Source organism: Anas acuta, chromosome Z (genome assembly GCF_963932015.1).
Source record: "Anas acuta chromosome Z, bAnaAcu1.1, whole genome shotgun sequence".
Lineage (NCBI taxonomy): Eukaryota > Metazoa > Chordata > Aves > Anseriformes > Anatidae > Anas > Anas acuta.
The window spans coordinates 49,266,504-49,285,077 of NC_089017.1; positions in this window are offsets into that span (position 1 = coordinate 49,266,504).

Consider the following 18,574-nt stretch of genomic DNA (forward strand, 5'->3'; position numbering starts at 1 on the left):
ATAAGGGGTGATAAGATTGTAGAGCTGTGTTCAGTTATTTCCTACTCTTGCCATTAGTATTTAAGATTAAACTGATGATTCTAAGTTAATTTACACAATTTTTATCAATTCTCACCACAAACAGTTAGCAAGACTCAGCTGTGTATCCAATATATAACAACAGCCTCTTTATGCTATCAGTGTTATGCATCAATCTCTGATTAAAGTCGTGTCAACACTTCACTCTCTTGGACCAACCCTGCTGTCTGGATAAGAGGCCTCTTTGCTACGTCCTGATATGATGATGCTGACACACTGCCTGCCTGACCTCTCATTTTTGCCGTTATTGCACCATCAAGAAATGGGGGATTTATGGTGATTTATGCTATGTCATCAGGAGGAACACAATGTTCAAAGACAACATACATGGATAATATTTTAACTTGATGTTATGTAAGAGAAGAAGAAAGTCGTCTCACTATTTTTTTAACTACGTGTGGTCAAGAATTTCCAATAACATTTCTTTCACAAGAAAAGGCAGAAAATTTTTCAGATGTTGTCAAAACAAAATATTTAGCACAAAAAGAAATCCATTTTTCATTTGAAATCAGTTTTACATTAGGAAATGTAAACAGTGATGCTGTAAAACTGAATGCCTAAAATGTCTGAAGTTTTCAAATTCTTCCATCTTGAAAATGCATACATTTCATCCCAATTCAGACCAAGGATGTGAAGCTTTTTTTTTTTTTCTTCTTTTTTTTTTCTCTTTTCTGTTAGCTGAAGCACAGCATTGAGTTAGAGGTAGTTTAATTACCTTCTTGTTAATATCTTCCTAAGGACATTCCCAAACTCCCTTTTAATTTTACTTATTTATGGATGCATTTCATTAGGGCTAATAAATAAACAGCTGTAAAATTAATGAAGTTTTCATGACTAGGTCAATACATTCCCTAGGAAATGCTGGTTCTTCTAGCCCTGCCCCCTTCAGAACTTGGTATTTCAAGCACTTTCCCAGCATTTTATCACTGTGATTTCCTTCATCACAAGCCACAGCTGTCTCCAGAGTCCTGCCACTTCATCATCTTTCCTAAGAGACATCTGCAGAACCATATTCTCTACTCACCACCCATTTGTATCACTTCCTAACCACATCAGTGCTCTGGAGTGCCTTCCTCATGCTACACATAAATTGCCTAGCATAATCTGAACTCTGTACCCAACTGCATACAAAGAGGTAACCTGTTTGGTGTGAAAGATAAAGTGTTAACAAGAAGGACATGCTGGATTTCTCCTTATGTTTATTTCATGCACACAGACAGAGATGTGCAAGACTCCCTTCTCATTAGTTCAGTTGCAGAGGCAGATAGGGCGGAATTGCAGGACTATTCCATTCCCCTTCGTTTTTCTACTATTGAAGTTGAAAAATGGCTGGCAATTTTTAGCTGCATTTTTGGTGTGTGGGGAGCCTGACAAAGAAATAAACAGCTTTCATGTTTTGTTGTTGTTGTTGCTGTTGTTTGTTTGTTTAAAAAAAAAAAAAAAAAAACTTTTAGAATTAAAGTAAATCTTCTAAAAAAAAAAAAAAAAGGCTAAAAATAACGTTTCAAGTCTTAGAATCATTAGAATCAAGTCTTAGAGTCATTAAGGTTGGATGAGATCTCCAAGATCATCTGGTCCAACCATCCCCCTACCACCAATATCGCCCACTAAAACTTGTGTGTAAGCAACAAATCCAAACTTTCCTTAAATACCCCAAGGGACAGTGATTCCAGCTTTCCCTTATTTTTTTTTTTTATAAACAACATACTTTAGGTAAGCCCAATTTCCTGAGGGCGATATTGTTTTGTTTTATTTTCTCTTGAAAACCATACTCCTCTTCCAATAGGACTTATTGTTCTAATAACAACATCTCACTTCTAGTATGATGCTAAAGAGATTCTGAGAGTGCCACATGTACCTAACCTACAAGACAGGGCACTTTTTAATTCTGAAATATGCTTGATTTGAAAATTTATTCTTTTACTGTTGAAGTATACTTGGTGATTTGTCCTTGGGGAATGAAAATTGTATTCATGGACTATAAGAATAAACAACACAATGAAAAGAGAACATTTCCAGAATAATTTCTTTTTGTTTATGTTATGATATTGTAGTTTTTCCTCTTTGGTACTTTTCCATCTGATTGCTTTGGATTTAGTGGTACTGCAGTTCCTCTGCATAAAGCCTTGATGGCTACTATGAGCATAATGGAAGAGAAGGAGAAACAGAAAAAAGAAAAGAGGAGAAAAGGATGAACACAAACCCTGACAGGCTGTAGACTGGAGGAAGAGAAGAGTACTGCTGGCAAAAGGCAAAAAAAAAAGAAGTTTTACTCTTCACTCTGTCTTTGGTCTTGCTCTAAATGATTGCAGGAGAGCAGTAACTACTGCCCAAAGACAAAGTCAGGACAGAGAATCACACAGGCTGCCTATTTCTCTTACAGAAGGGGTAAAAAGGTGCCCAGCCACCAAGCAGGAACAGCTAGGAGTTACAGGCTATGATTCTTCTTTAGCCCCTCTGGACCAAAACAAATAGTGTGGAACTTGCTGAAGGCAGATGCACCAGCTGTCAGGGTGAGAAGTGCTGGAGGAGATAGAAGGGGTACCCAGAACTGCAAGCTGCTTATTCCACTGGAGGGGAACTTCTAAGAAAGGAGACACGAAGGTTTAAATGGCAACCTAAATTGCCTCAAGTTTCAGATTACTCTGCTTAAAAACTCATGCTTGAAGTTTCAGTTTGCAATAGGTGTTAGCCTCTAACATCACCATACAGAGAGACACATAAAATGTCTATGCCATCAAGCCATTTAAGATGTCTTTAGAGAGCAGTAAGATGTGATTATCCCTAGTGAATTGGCTGGACTTCAATTTGTAGCCTAGAAACAAGATGCTGGAAGAGGAACATCAGAAAAGCATCTTCTCCAAATTCTCCAAGTCCTCTTGATTTATTTTCCATACTCCCCAATTATGCTAGTCCACATCCTTATCAGGGAAAGTAATGCAGTGAAGTGAAGCGAGCTATGAAGTGAATGCAAAATGGTGAAGGGATATTCTAGTTTCACCCTTCAGAAATCTGTCCTATTATGACATTCCTTTACAACCCTACCAAAAATACGTAGCATTTACTAACCATTTTCTCACAGTTTTGCATTGTATCACATCACATCTGCAATTTTATTGGTATCCCATCTTCAGGAGTAGCATGGTTTTCATAGAATTTCCTTTACATAGAAGAAAATCCTCACAGCTGTGGAGAAAAGTGCAGACACACTCCAGTTGTTATCATGGATACTCAAAATCTGCCATACCAGAATATAAAAAGGGAGGAATAGGTATGTGACACCTGAAAAAGCAAGAGGTTCTTAAGGTACAACAAAACAATTCAAAGTAAATTATAGGTCTGTTACTTCATGGGGAAAGAGAGTGTATGACGGTTAATACAACATTGTACATTTTCTTTGCTCTACTGTTTGCAAACCAGTGTGACCAAACAATAACAAAGCAAGAAAAATGGGACAGACTAAGGAAAAGAACAGGATGAAAATACTGGGAAAGCTGGCCAAGTCTGAAGAAATTCACCCTTGAATGCTCAAGGAACCAGGCAAAGATTACCTTTTCCGAAAACTACTAGAGGGAGAGAGAAGTTCCAGAAAAATGAAACACAACATTAACCACATTCATATAGGGGGAAAAGAGACCCTAGAGAGCTGTGATATAATCACCACAATGTCATTCCCAGGAACAACAGGATCTGGGACTAAATGGACGAAAAGGAGACAAGCACGGGTTGTAGGCATTTGTCAAGGGCAGGGAAGTTGGCCTAGCATATAAGGGCAGCCACTGGAAGCAATACCTACCAGTTTCAGTATGCTTGCACATACCTTCCTTGTTAACAAACAATGAACCTCTCCCTCTGATGAACTGTCTTAAGGGAAACAGACAGCTGGCTGGGGACGGTCTGTTTGTTTTTCGGAAGACAGTCAGAATAGTTATTGATGATTCACTGTCATTTGTGGAAAGAGATGCAAATTGGTTCCCATGGGGGTCTGACCTGAGCCTTATGTTATTCAATTGTTTCATTAATGATCAGGAAGATGGAGAGGAAAGTGCACTTACAGCATTTGCAGGTGACACTGAACTGGAAGGGGCACTCAGGAGGGCTGGATCAGAATTCAAAATTATCTTGACAAATTGGAAAGATGGCCTGAGGTCAACAAGATGAAATGCCACAGAGGCAAGTGATATGTTTTGAGGGGAAAAAACAAATGCTCCATTACAAAAAAAAAAAAAAAAAAAAGGTAGCCAGCTGGCTATAAGAGTGTTAGAGGTTCGGAGGTTGACATTAGCTCACAAAAAGAAAATGCAGCAGGATGCTGCTGAACCTCTCGTGGGATGTGTTAGTAGGAATACGGAAAGTACAGTCTGGGAGAGTGGAAAAGGCTACAGCCGCAATATTTTGTCCAGCATGGGGCAGCAGGCTTCAAGAAAAATGAATACTTCTCTGAATTATTTTCTATGTGCAAGTAAGATTTGAGAGAAGTTAGAAGACCTTGTGGCCCGCAGTCGCCTCCAGTTGTGTCCAGCTGAAGACATGCAATTATCCAGTGGCAGAAGCCAGTGACAGACAGGGTTGTTGAACAAAGGGCAAGGGTGATGTGACAGAGAGGGATCACAACATCAACAAAACAGGGATTAAGCAGGGTCATCTCCAACACTTGCAGGTTAGCAAGGAAATGCCTACAAGGCCCCGCTGTGGAGAAATCACAAATAAGACAAGTATGCCTTTCTGCTTCCAGGCCAGGAAAGGTCCACATCTAGATATAAATATTTCAGTTACTGATCTCCATCACCCGTTAGCAAGAGTTGACATCTCAGACACTGCTATGCACTGCAACGATGTTCACAAGTTATTTTTTATTCGTTTATATTTCCAGCTGCTATGGTGTTGTGATAAGTTCTGGTAAAACTCTTTGAAATAATCCTTCATAAATCTGGGAGGTTTCTGGAAACTGTGCTCCTTGTGAAGATAATTACAGAAGCCAATTTTCCCTTTCAAACCATTTTAAGCCACAAGCTATTCATGCTTTATTTGCCTGAAGTGGCTCAAATGTAACTCAGAGCTGGACCTGAGGATCCTGAGTCATGTTTTTGTTGTTGTTTTTGCTTGTTTGTTTATTAAATATCTTTGCAGCTGTAGAGACAATCCATAAGATACTATGGTATTAATTACCAGTAGGGAATAGGGATATAACATTATTCTGTGACAACGCCATGGCAAAGCATTGAGGTAGTCGTTTTAGATGAAAGTCAGTGTTCTACCTATTCCATGAATAAAAGATAGATAGTGATGTTCTTTGAATGCTACCTGGCTATAGAGCTCCTCAGGTGAGGATTCTTTTGATTCAAATGAAGCTGTCTGAAAGTCAGGTGTCTGCTCCAAATTACTCATGCCAGCTTCCTTTGTAGGGAGAGCATCTCAAAACAGGAGTCTGAGAGGTGGGACCAATCAACTCCGGATACCCGTGGGCAAAAACTTACATCTATGAAATTCATGTCACTGCTATGGAGTTGACACCAGCTCTTCTATGGACACTGAGGCTGAAAGGAAGACTTTAAACACCTCGCTGAAGGGTTAGTTGTGCCACAGCCATAATTATCTTCTATGCAGAACAGCGGGACCTGCTCTCCTGTTTTGGGAAAAGGACTGTCCAGTCACCAGATGTTGGTGAGTACCTCTAGTGGAGGTGGGAGGTGGGAAATGGTCTGCCTGCTAAGATTCCTTCCAGATTCTTCACTGCCCCATGACATGAGGGAGTCATATTAATAATTGCAAGTTGTCCTAGGCAATGCATCCAGGATAACTGCCAGTGGACTTTACACCACAGTAACAAACAGGCTACTTCTATGAGGATAGCCATCAGACTCTGTTATCTCCTGCGAGGCTGTACACAGGTATCCCCTTCCAGACCCAGGTCTACCAGAATTGGGAACTTGCTTTTGCCCCCCTACCACAGAAATAAGCTGTCATGACTGATATGGGTTACAAGGGATTTGTGCAAACAGCTCTTCTGAGAATAATGGGATGGGAAGGAAGCAAGACAGAAGACAGCTTCTTGTAGAGTCATTCCTGCCTACAGCTCCTCCAGCACCTGGTTTTCTAGAGACTGTTCTAGGGAAGGGAAGGAACTGAGCATTTTCCTTCAGGTTAGGTTTCTGTGAGGCATTACATTTCCAAGTGTTTGTTAGGAATAAACTTCCTGAGATGCAGCTAGCACTAATTGGGGACAAAATGGCATTGGGATTATCTGTAAAAAAGTAGACATAATTCTTTGCTGATTACTTCCATTTGGAACTGCTCAACCCTAGACGCAGGAGGCTTTTATGTAATTTTCAGCCTCTTTTCTGTCTAAAAATGTATTCCTGTAGTCCTTTTTTCATGCTTCCTCATCCCTAGCCATCCCTTAAGCTATTCAAATTATTTCTACCTCCTTTGTTGTGTTTTTTTTTTTTTTTTTCTACTTCAGATATTAACTCTCTGAGCTACCTTTATAGTAGCCAGAAAAGATTTTTGTTTCCAAATGTAAATGTCTGCAGTAAGATTTTCAAAACAGTGGGATTGTTTGAGTATCTGTAATCCAGAATGTGATGAGAAAGCCAAAAAAAAACTTCGCTATATATATATAGCTTCATATATATAAAGCTATACAATATTTACTGGGACGGACTAACCTGGTTGCCCTGGCTCTGGTTCTGACAGAAGAAAGAGGATTTTGTTGTAATCTGTTAAAGAAAGAAAAAATGTTTAATTGCTGATTAGTTGTATGTAATATTTAAAAATAACAGAGAAAAGACCAATTCAATTCCTTCAGCATGAGTTATATTATAAGGATAATTATAAACCAAATCCCATGGCAAACAAAAGAAAAAAAACTTTTGTGTCTCTGGACACTGCTAACTGAATGTGTCTGTGTAGGAGTTACTGTGTAGGAATTAAATATTGATGATTTTCTTAAGCAACACACATCTGAATATTTTCCATGCTGCACTTCACAGGTATGTATCCACCAGACACCTATATGAAGAGGAAAATGTCACTGCAGCTGTATTAGGAAGGGCAACTATACATGAAATCAGTTCTAAACCAGTTCACGGCTTAAGGATGCCTCTAGTCTTTCTCAACAGGTAAGACTCAGTGTCAGTGAAATACGTGACTGAGATACGAATGACAGGAAGCCAAGAAATGCATAAGGATACAGCAGTAGAAATCACATGAACAGTGTACTTAAGGCTGCAATGTTTTCATCTATTTTCCCTGTTGTATGACATGAAGCCTTTGTTTCAGGATGCAAAATAAAAGCCACCCTTGATCCAAGCATGAAAGACTGGCTCCCCATACCATTTCAGAGTACCCACTTTCTGGCTCACACCTTCCCAAAATCCAAGCTAAGCCCCCTTAAAGACTCACTCCAGCCCACACAGACTAGCACTGCTCACCAGCCACCTATACATCAGATCCTTTGCTCATTGCAGTTTTCTAGCTTTCTGCTCCCTTGAGAAGTGATCACTGCCTGAAATCTCCCTGGCAGGTTAACTCCCTCTCCTCAGATCTTGGGAGGACCCTGTACTGTTCTTGGAAGGACCCAGCTGTTCTCACACTGGCTTCTTTTCTCAAGATAGGACTTCACAGAAAAAGCACACTGCATAGGTTAGCCACGGGAAAACACATTCATGTGAGTGATGGATGGTTTGTGAATGTGCACGTGCCAGCAGAAAGATACACACACATAGAAGAAATGGATACAGAACGGAAGAACAGAATGTAACTAGAACTAGGCAGAAGACAAGGCATGAATAGAGAATGTGATGAGGGAAAAAAAAAAAGAAAAAAAAAAAGGACAGAAATCAAGTAAATTTAAACAAATGTTTTTGTGAAAAATAAAGGATGACTCTTCTTCTTCTTCTTCTTCTTCTTCTTCTTCTTCTTCTTCTTCTTCTTCTTCTTCTTCTTCTTCTTCTTCTTCTTCTTCTTCTTCTTCTTCTTCTCCTTGCTTTCAGTCCAAAAGAAATTCTTATCTGTAAGTAAAAAGCACCCTCTGTTTACAAATGGCATTTTTTGACCTATTTTTAATTAATAGACAGATAAATAGTTCTTTAGTGAAAGGCTTACAGGATTCATAATCTATATGAAACATCAAAAAACTATATGAACATGCTCAATTGAAATGAATCTGAGTTCTGATTTAGATAAGAAAAATCCTGCGCAATTAGACTCACTCTGGATTTTACATCCATATTTTTGGATTAGCCACAGAATCATAAATACATTATTTTTCCCCAGGTAAGCTGGCTAACCTTTAGAGAAGATGGTAGAAGTATCCCAAAGCAGTAAAAAAGTTCATCTCATCAAGAATAAATTGAGCAATAAAAAACAATTGAAGAAAAGATTGTCATTTACCTAAAGGAAATCCCTAGGGACACTCTAAATGCCCACAAATATAGGGTACAATGAGAGCAGATCTTGTTATTTTCACTAGCTCATTAGGATGACAAGTAGAACAACTGGAATGTCTAGAAAAAGAATAAGCCTTAATAAACAAAACAAAAAACAACAACAACAACAAAAAACACAAAACACAAAACAAAATAAAAACAAAAACAAAAATGAAATGTCATTTAAAAGGCAGAAATCTAACACAAAGGGATGTCTTGGGTAAGATGACAGAGACTGTTCTGGAAACAGCAGAAAAAGAAGATTATAAACAAGGCTTCAAGTAGGCATGATTTGGGAATCTAAATTCACTTTTCTGTTTCAGTTACATTTTGGTAAAATCAGTTCAAAAGCTGATTAAAAAAAATAAATGGTTGAGTGCCAGTCATCTACTGGAGATCACAATTACTTCTACATCGCAGGATGTGATGACAGTAGCTCTGTAGGTCAGTCTGTGGAAGCAAAAAGGCAGATGGAGTTGAAAGGACTAAAACCTTTCAAAGGTCTAAAATTATTTGGACACTGTCAGAGTAGGATTTGGACATTGTCTTGGGACAGAAAACAAACAAACAAACCAAGAAAACCACTGACGTGTAAATGGAAGTGGCAGAGAGAGAACAAGAATAAAGACCACTTGAATAGTGTCAGGTATGCAGTGCTGTGCCATACAAAGAGTCCCACCTAGCTGTCACTGTTCATTCTGCACTAAAATCTCTATGGAAAATGTAAATGATTTCTTCAGAAAAGCAGTTTCAGAAATATTATTAACATCTTGATTTGGGGCTTTGAGCAGCAGTGGCATTTTTCTTTTACAGAAATTTTGTTACTGCTTTCTCCAGTTTTCATTCTACAACTCAGAAGAGAAGAAAAATGGAGGGAAAAAAAAAAAAAAAGGAGAGAGAAAAAATATTTGAGGAAGGGAGAAGCTATTTTTGATTGGTAAAATGCTAGTCGGATCCATTCTGAAGGTCTGCACAGTTTACGGATAAACAGAGACAAATGGGAATCCAGAGACCAAAAGACAAAATTTTTATTGCACCGGTCATTTTAGCTGTGCCTGAAGAAGACAAATAATGATAAAAGGATCATTCAAAATACAGATTCTTTGTCCTGAAGAAAAGTCTCTGCTGACCTTTATGTTCTAAAGCCTGTATTTTCCACAAGGTATCCATTAAACTGTGAGGGCTGGAAAGAAGCACTTTTATTTTACTGCAGGATGAAACACCTAGTGCCTGAATGTTTATTAGTGAATGATTTCATTATTTTGCCTTGCTTGTGCATACAGCTTTTGCTTTACCTATTAAACTGTCTTTATCTTGAACTATGAGCTTTCTCACTACCACTGCATAAGTGGCTGTGTGGTGTTTAGCTGCCTACCAGTGTTAACCTATAAAAAAGAATAATCTCTTCCAAGCTCAAGAACAGTCCATCCCAATAAGAAAGAAGTCAGGCATGAATGCCTCGAGGCCTGCATGGAGGAACAAGTAGCTCCTGGACAAACGCAGACACAAAAAGCAAGTGTACAGAAGGTAAAAGTAAGGACAGGTAACAGGGGAGGAATACAGAAATACATTGTCCAAGCATCCAGGGATGGAATTAGGAAAACTAAAGCCCAGATGGAATTGAGTCTAGTCAGGGATGTCAAAGGCAACAAGAAGGGCTTTTGCAAGCACATCGGTGACAAAGGAAGATGGGGAAAATGTGGGCCCATGGCTTCATGAAGCAGGAGACCTAGTTACAGAGGACAGAGAAATGTCTGAGGTACTGAATGCCTTCTTTGCCTCAGTCTTTAGGAGCAAAACCTATCAAGAACCTCAGGACCCATAGACCAGGCTGACAGGCTGAAGCAAGGAAGATGTGCCCTTGGTGGAAAGGAATCAGTTTAGGGAATACTTAAGCAGACTGGGCATTAATAAGTCCATGTGCTCTGATGGGATGCAACCACTAGTGCTGAGGGAGCTGACAGATGGCATTGCTGGAAAGCAGCTTTGGAGAAAAGGAACTGGACGTCCTGATGGACACCAAGCTGAACAAGAGCCAGCAACGTGGCCTTGCCACAAGGAAGACTAACAGTATTCTTGGCTGCGTTAGACAAAGTACTGCCAGCAGGTCAAGAGGTGATCCGTCCCCTCTACTCAGCACAGGAGAGGCTACTTCTGGAGTACTGCAGCTCAGTTCTGGGCCCTTGCACTATGTCCAGTACTGGAGACATATGGGCACAGTGGAGAGAGTCCAGTGAAGAGCTATGAATGTTTTTAAGGTACTGGAGTACCTCTCCTCTGAGAAAGTTGGGACTGTTCAACCTGGAGAAAAGAAGGCTCAGTGGTATCTTACCAATGTCTATAAATACCTGAAGGGAGGGTGCAGAAAAGAGGAAACCAGGCTTTTTTCAGTGGTGTCCAAAGACACCACAAGCCACAAGGGCCACAAACCAAAACGCAGGAGGTTCCCTCTGAGCATAGGAAACACTTCTTTACTGTGCAGGAGACTGAGCACTGGCACAGTTGCCCGAAATGTTGTGGATTCTCTGTCCTTGGAGATATTCAAAAGCCACCTGGCCATGGACTTGGGAAACCTGCTCTGGACAGCCCTGTTTGATCAGGGGTTGGATCAGATGGCCTCCAGAGGCCCCTTTTCACCCCAACCATTTTGTTTTTTTATATTTTGTTATGGAAAAATCAGCTTTTCAAAGGAGACTGAATGGACTTCAGTTACTGTGGCTATGAGAACTAAGTTTTGTCATATGAGCATCAGGAGTTGAAGAATCATATTCATGTTCCTTTTAGGAAGGCCTGACATTGTCACCAGAGTTTGTCAAGTATTAATCATATACATGTATATACATGGGAACAAAAATGATGTGTTTTGTTTGTTTCTTTGTTTGTTTTCATCAGATTTAGTAACATAAGCACAGGGAATGCAAGGCATGTTGCTTCCAGGGATTGTGCAATGTATGGGGGGAAACAAGTACTAGACTGATATTTGGTGGGAAGCACCAACTGGGTGTACATGATCAAAAGGCTAAAATGCCATCACAAACAGTAAGAAGAATGCAAAAGAATAACAAAGGGAGGAATTAAAGGTTTATAACATTTGTATGAAACTAGTTAAAAGCATTGCAAAGTTTGTGAACCTGTAGTACTCAGACAATGAGGAACCAGGGGAGAAAGTAAGTGTGGGTGAACAGGGCATAAAAGGTGTGCAAATTGCAACCCCAAGCGCCTGCCTGTTTGTGAGATGCCCCCCATTGCAATCACAAATAAAATGTTACTTCTCTGAGATCCTTGCCTGAGCCTGTGTTATTGGCTAATGAGTGTTTCTCACAATACAGACATCAGCAATGCTATTACTGCCAGAGACTCTCCAGTGGGTGTCCCTATAAAAGCTGCAGGAAAACTGCAGTTATACAACAAGGAGAAGGATAAGTGCAGGAAGTGAAAAACTTCTATTGAGTGGGCATTGACTGAATTTTGTGCTGGTTGAAACACACACGCAGCAAAGAAATGATCTTTGCCCCAGAGCTGTTAAGGTATTGCTTAAGCCATTCAGAGCTTTCTGTGAACAGAAAGACTAATATGCATACCATAAGCACTCTGACTCTTTCTTCTGTAAAAAGGATCATTTCCACTTTTCACAATTAGTTTCTGCTCATTACTCATACAGGTTATGGAAGAATTTGGAATGGATGATTTTTATTTATTTATTTATTTTTGCCTGTGCTTAATGCTTTACTTCATTAGAGAAGTCATGGTACTTAAAAATTAAACATTTTCCATCTAATTCAGCACAACTTATTTGGCTGCTCGGTTAGAATCCTAACGCCTAATGCTTCCTTCAGCCATCAATCTGCCAGGTGTGACATTAGACAGATAGTTTTCTTATCTGAGCTTGCTATTTTCCTGCATATTTTTCTTCTGCATATTTTCAGGGAGGTGACACAGAAAAGCCTGGAGTTTTCTGCTAGCAAATAAAAATGCATACAATTTTTTGTCAGAACTACTGTGTTTTGATGTGCTGTTCAGAGATGTGCTTTTCAAAGACAAACCCCCAAATTGCCCTCCTTTGCACAGCTTCTGTTGATGTTTTGCTGGCAGTCAATTCTTGTTTTCAGTAAAATAGCGCCTTAAATTGAGGAATGACTTTATGGAAAATGAAAAATTTAACTCCTTGCTCATTCCATGGCGTGGTTCAATCCAATCTTTTTCAGATCCCATCCTATATTGTACTCAAAAGCTTTTTACAGGTTCTTGTCAGATCTCTCCTTTTTTTCTATACACATTGTTTTGAACAATTTGGAGGAGAATCTATTTAATATTTCTTGATAAAGAGAAACCAAAGAAAGATAAGTGAATCGAGGTTCATCTGCACAATTTTGGTACAATTGTTTTTATTGGGTTGCTTGGAAAAATCCTCTTCTTGTTTTCCACAATAGCATTGTTTCTTACAACTGTATTATTTATTAACTTAAAACAGACATTTAGCAAGACTTACGAAGTTCTGGTGGGCCAGAAGAACCAGAGCCTCGAAAATAAAATAAAATAAAATAAAATAAAATAAAATAAAATAAAATAAAATAAAATAAAATAAAATAAAATAAAATAAAATAAAATAAAATAAAATAAAATAAAATAAAATAAAATAAAATAAAATAAAATAAAATAAATCATTCATTCTTTAGTGTGTGGCTCTGCACTGGAAAAGATACCACTTTTAAAAGTGTCTCTGAAGGAGATCAAGGCCAAGAGAAGTCTAACAAATGGACTTTTTTCACCCTCTGGAAAAATTACATATTTTCAAATATCAATTTATTGCATCCTGGATTCAAATTATAATACAGATAAACAACAATTGTGTGGGATATAATTTGTTTAATAATTTCATTTAAGGAGAAAAAATATGTAGGTTTTTTTGTGTGTGTGAGTGTGTGTTTTGTTTTGTTTTGTTTTGTTTTGTTTTGCTTTGTTTGTTTGTTTTTGGAGGTGGGGAAAGGAGTCTTTCTCTACCCATTTCTATTAAAACAGCTTGGGCTACCTGGGAAGTCAGGTAGACAGGAAGCCTGGAAATGTGAGAAAAAAAATAAAAATAAGGAGGAATTTAACCTACCTGACATGCGAGAACAGACACTTTTTTAACTTTTCCATTCATCTGACAACTCCATTGTAGATAACTCTTACACAGCTCTGCAAGGGTATATGGAATGTAAGAATGTTTATTCTTTGAAGTAAAATTGCATGACTAAGGGGCCTTGAATAAATCGGGAAGATGAAGATAGGGAGACAAGCAGTTGCAGACAGTAATCTCACTCTCCCACATGCCAGAGGCAAGGCCTCCATGCCAGCTCCTGAGGACTGATGTGAGCAGCACGAGCCCGACATGGCCAGGCCTGGGCCTGCGGTGCTGGAGCCCATGGGGTCTCGTTGCCAGCCCCTGGGGCAGCGGCCCTGCAACCTCTGGTCCCTGGGGTGGGAGCCATGAATGCACCAGTTGTCTCATCTTACAGTACACCACAGTCCATAATTAGTGCCTTTTATCCTGTAAGTTGTTTCTAGCCCATGAATGTTCTCCATTTTTTTTTTCTTTCCTTTTTTTTTTTCTTTTCTTTTTTCTTTCTTTCCTGTAATGAAAGCGTGTTTTCCTTAGTACCTGTAACTTATGCTGCCCTGGATGGCAAGTCTGGCACAATCAAGCTACTCTCAGAAGAGGAAGAGTCTAAGTAGAGTCTTAATTAAAGGTTTTAAAATATTATTTAATTAATTAAAGATTAATGTGTTTATCTCTCCTTGTGAAATTCCATTTTCCATAGCTGCTGAAGTACTTTTCAGCATGATGCATAATAGAATAGGACCTAAGGGATGTAATTTTAAACAGTAATCATCGGATTTGGCCAGTTCAAATACATTTGGCCATAACCCAGTACATAGGGCAACAGAAACAGCTTTGGGAGGAAAGCAGCTTTCTGTGTGCCATGCTGAAGATGGCATACAGGCCACAGGTCTACAGCATGAAAACAAAGGATGCAGTAAAGTGTTCTTTCTCTTACCTCTCACTCAACCATCTTTTTAACTCTCTGCAAGGCTTTTTGTGGTGGAAAGACAACTTCAGAGGCTCTTAACAAAAAGCACAAATTCCCAAGGGAAAATAATCTCAAGACTGTAGTATCCATGGTCTCTTTGTGTTCAGGATGAGACTGTGCTTTTCCCAGAAGTCTAATAAAAATATAAACACGTCTGTTCACATTGTCTGGAGCAGAAGAAAAGGCATTAAGTACACTTGGTTCTCCCTGCTCTCTGTCTTTTGCCTCCAGCATGCATCTACTAGCATGTTTCAGGTCCAGATATGAAGTTAGTTTGATACAGATCCTCATTAGGGGAGTTACATGTCCTTCCTGCAAATGTGGTTCCTCTCTCAGTATCTCAGAAAAGCAGGTTGAGTCACTGACAGGTTAAAGAGCCTTGGTCTGAGGCAGTCACAGGCTTATGATGAGACATCTCTGCTCCCAGCAATGTAGCCAACTGACTGCTTGCTGTTGTGGGTGTTTAACAAGTCTCTAAAAGTGGGAGGCAGTTTATTTCCATGACAGGTTTGACTTTAGATTTGCAAGTTTATAATTACATCTAGTTGATCCTATTATACTATGCTGCATCATGATGAAGATTACTTCAGCAGCTATGGAAAATGGAATTTCACAAAGAAAGACAAGCACATCAAAACCCACATGTGAAGGTAAACATTGAATATTGCTGTTAAACATGTCTTAACTATGCTCCTCCTGTCTGCTTCTGATTGGTTGATTTTAATTTAGGGGCAGTAGCAAGCTAATCCTGCAAAGAAACTTCAGGACAGTTGAAAAAATTTAGGAATAAACTGTGAGAAAATTACATAGACAGGAAATTGATAACAAAATCAGAATTAATAGATTTAAAGATTACAATCCAATAAGCAAAAATTCACAGGAGGTCCCAGGATCTGTAGCCTCTGCAAAACTTTTGAGGTTGCCATGAATCTTTTGTTAATGAACTCAACCTCAGTAGAATTTTTAACTATGCTGATCCTAGCTAGCTCGAAGTTGGAATGATTACCACCAGCTGTGTGATTAGTATGATGAGGAAAATAACTTTTCCGTTTATATGTGACATTTAAAATATTCATGACCCTGCATGCATATATAGAGATCTAAACATAGACTCAGGGTTGATAAAAGATTGCTATAGAGAACTGTGTACTTAAGGAAAAAAATAGAAAATAAAATGCCATAGTTATTAAAAAATCCTGCAACTTTCAAAGCATGGTCCTCACTCTGAGAATGCGTTTAAGTCCTAAGCTTTCTGAGCATTTTTCCTGACTGCCTGAATAAACCTCCACCAGTGTAACAGTGGTCAAATGAAACCCTCCCTGGAGCAAAGTGGAAATAGAAAGCAATGAGTGAATGGATACACGGCCAGTCTCTCCCATAGGCTGTCACACAATGGGTGGCTCCTTTGGAAAGAGCAGCCGTCCTAGACCCCCTCAAGGCTCACTGTTCACCAGGAGAGCTCCCTTCTGAGAGGCATCTTATGGTCACCTGTGATAAAACCTCTGCTTCAGCAACAGGTTGGATATGAATGAAGTAGCCCATTAATCCATTCCTTAAGGAGGAACAACTAGGGATTACTACTATATATAACATGTATACCAGTAAAACTAAAAGCACCTCACTGAGGAATGTGGTAGTGTATAAATCTGATAGAGCAAGGAACTGGGTCCCTGGGAGAGAAAGGGACTTTCCCAGGATCAGTAGCACACTGTGAAACAGCTCCTATAAGACTATTGCTGTCTGACTTCTCAGTCATCTCTCCCAGCATTCTTACCTGCATTAGCAAATGCTGTTTTGAGTTGTCTGCCTCCTAGAACAGCCACCGAGTCTTTTCATGGGTATAACAGAGCACAGAAAAATGTTTCTTGAGGGGCTCTTTTCTTTCTAGACATGTTATGCAACTCTTGGACTTTCAGTGCTGGTTCCCTGAGACTGCCAGAGACCAAAATTGTTGAGACCACTTCCAGAGTCCCATGGACAGCAGCTCCTTCCCTCTGCCACACCCCTGTGGTGGGCAGACTGGTAGCCTCTAACAGGGTGACAAATGCTTTTGTTTCTCAGTCACAATCTGAGGAAGATAGCTTGCATTCAAATGCAAAATAGCATTATATGCAGCAAGCCACTTTCCAGCCTTGACCCATTGTATGGCCTACATTAGGCAGGCTTCTGCATATTCATAAGTACACTTCATTTCCTCTGTAGCTCATAATACAAGTTGACACAGCACAAATCCACTCCTACCTTTCCTGTGAAACAAACAAACAAAAAATATTAAAGATTGCAAAGATGAGTGGCGCAGAAATTAAATTCTCTCAAAAGCTTCATTTGGCCCCTGCTGTGCAAAGCCATGCCTGCTTACATTTTCTGCAGCAACAAAAATACAGCTCAGCCTGTTCCCTTAAACTGTTTATGAGGATCAACAAAAGCTAAAGGCAAGCTGTCTGGGACAAAGCAGGAGCTCCATAGGTTTAAGGAATGGAGTCAAAATGGCCCTTGTGGATGCTGCTGTGAAGGTATGAATAGGCATGGTGACTGGGCAGAAGAGCTGGGAGGAGAACCTGATGTGAGAATAGGGATGGTTTGGGGCTGGCGAATGCACAGAGACCACCAGCCCACCTGTACACTGCTCACTCAGAGGTCACTTAGCCCTATCTGTGGGGGGACTGGACAAATTAAAGAGGTTGTGGTAGAGCTTCCCTGAAGTCCTTTGGAGTGCAGAGCCGTATAAGATACCCACAATGCTTAACTCCAAGCACTTTCAGCAGACACAAACAGCCGAGGCAATGGTCTTGCATGTACTTTTGAAGTTACAACCAGCTGACAAAGCAGGGACTTCCCTCACTTGGGAAAAGCAGGGACTTTCCCTCTAAATGGGAAATACTTCTGCAAGTAGCTTGTTTCATTCCTGCACAGACCTTCTCCACACCTCCAGGCCACCAGCAAGAAGATATTGGATGATGCTTCCCATCCTTCAACATGGCTATGTAAGAAATTTCCACCTGCTGTTTATGCCACATTCTCTTCTTTTGCTTCTTCTCCCTAAGGGTATGTTTTGAACATGATAATCTTACCTTTTTCTCCCTGCCGTAAGCCTGCGATCTGAAGGCAATTGAAGACAATGTTTTAGGAGAAGGCAATATGGTCTGAGCTCTTGTTTTGCAGTCTGGCCGGTCAGGTCACATAGAGGAGCCCTGCACCTCCACCAGTGAGGCCTCAAATTAAAGTCAGCCCTGCAGATAGAGCCCCAGTTGTTATCTTTGCTGCTTCTCCACACTTTTGTGTGGAAGACTGATGGAAAACAGATGACTGACTTTGACAACAGTAGCTCCAGACAGATACATGGACCTTTTCTTCCTGCATCCCACCCTCTCTCTTTACTGTTATCTATAGGATTGCCAGACTTAGGTTTTCCATATAAAAGGCTTTCAACAGCTGAATAGAAAGGAACAAGGTATAATGTTGAATGAAAACCATATGCTATAATGTACATTGCAAACACTATCTTTGTTCACTTCTTTTATTGCCTTTAACAAAAGATTAAAATATTTAATTCTAGGATTTCCTTACATGCTCCCCTCTGACAGAGGCTAGAAAAAACAGTAGCAAAAACCAGACTGAGCTGACATCCCAGGTCCTTATTTAATGTTGGATCAGTAACCATGGCATTCACTAATACCTCCATTCCCAGTCTATGTAATGCAACCTTTGACAGCTGCTTTCTTTAATAACTTCAACAGTTTGTACATGACCTCATGGTTCATATTCACAGATGCCCCTCACCATGGTACCTGACAGGCTCTCCAACCTCTATCCCTACCACCACCTATAGACAGCCAAAATTTTATCATCCCTTCACTCTCACACAAATATTTTGGCATGGTGAGCCAAACCACCGGGACCTTCTGCAACACAGGCTGGGGTCGGGGCTTTTCTGCACCTGGTGGGCAAGGGTGCAGACAGGGAGGCGGTGAGTCGAGAAAGAATGAGACAGTGCAG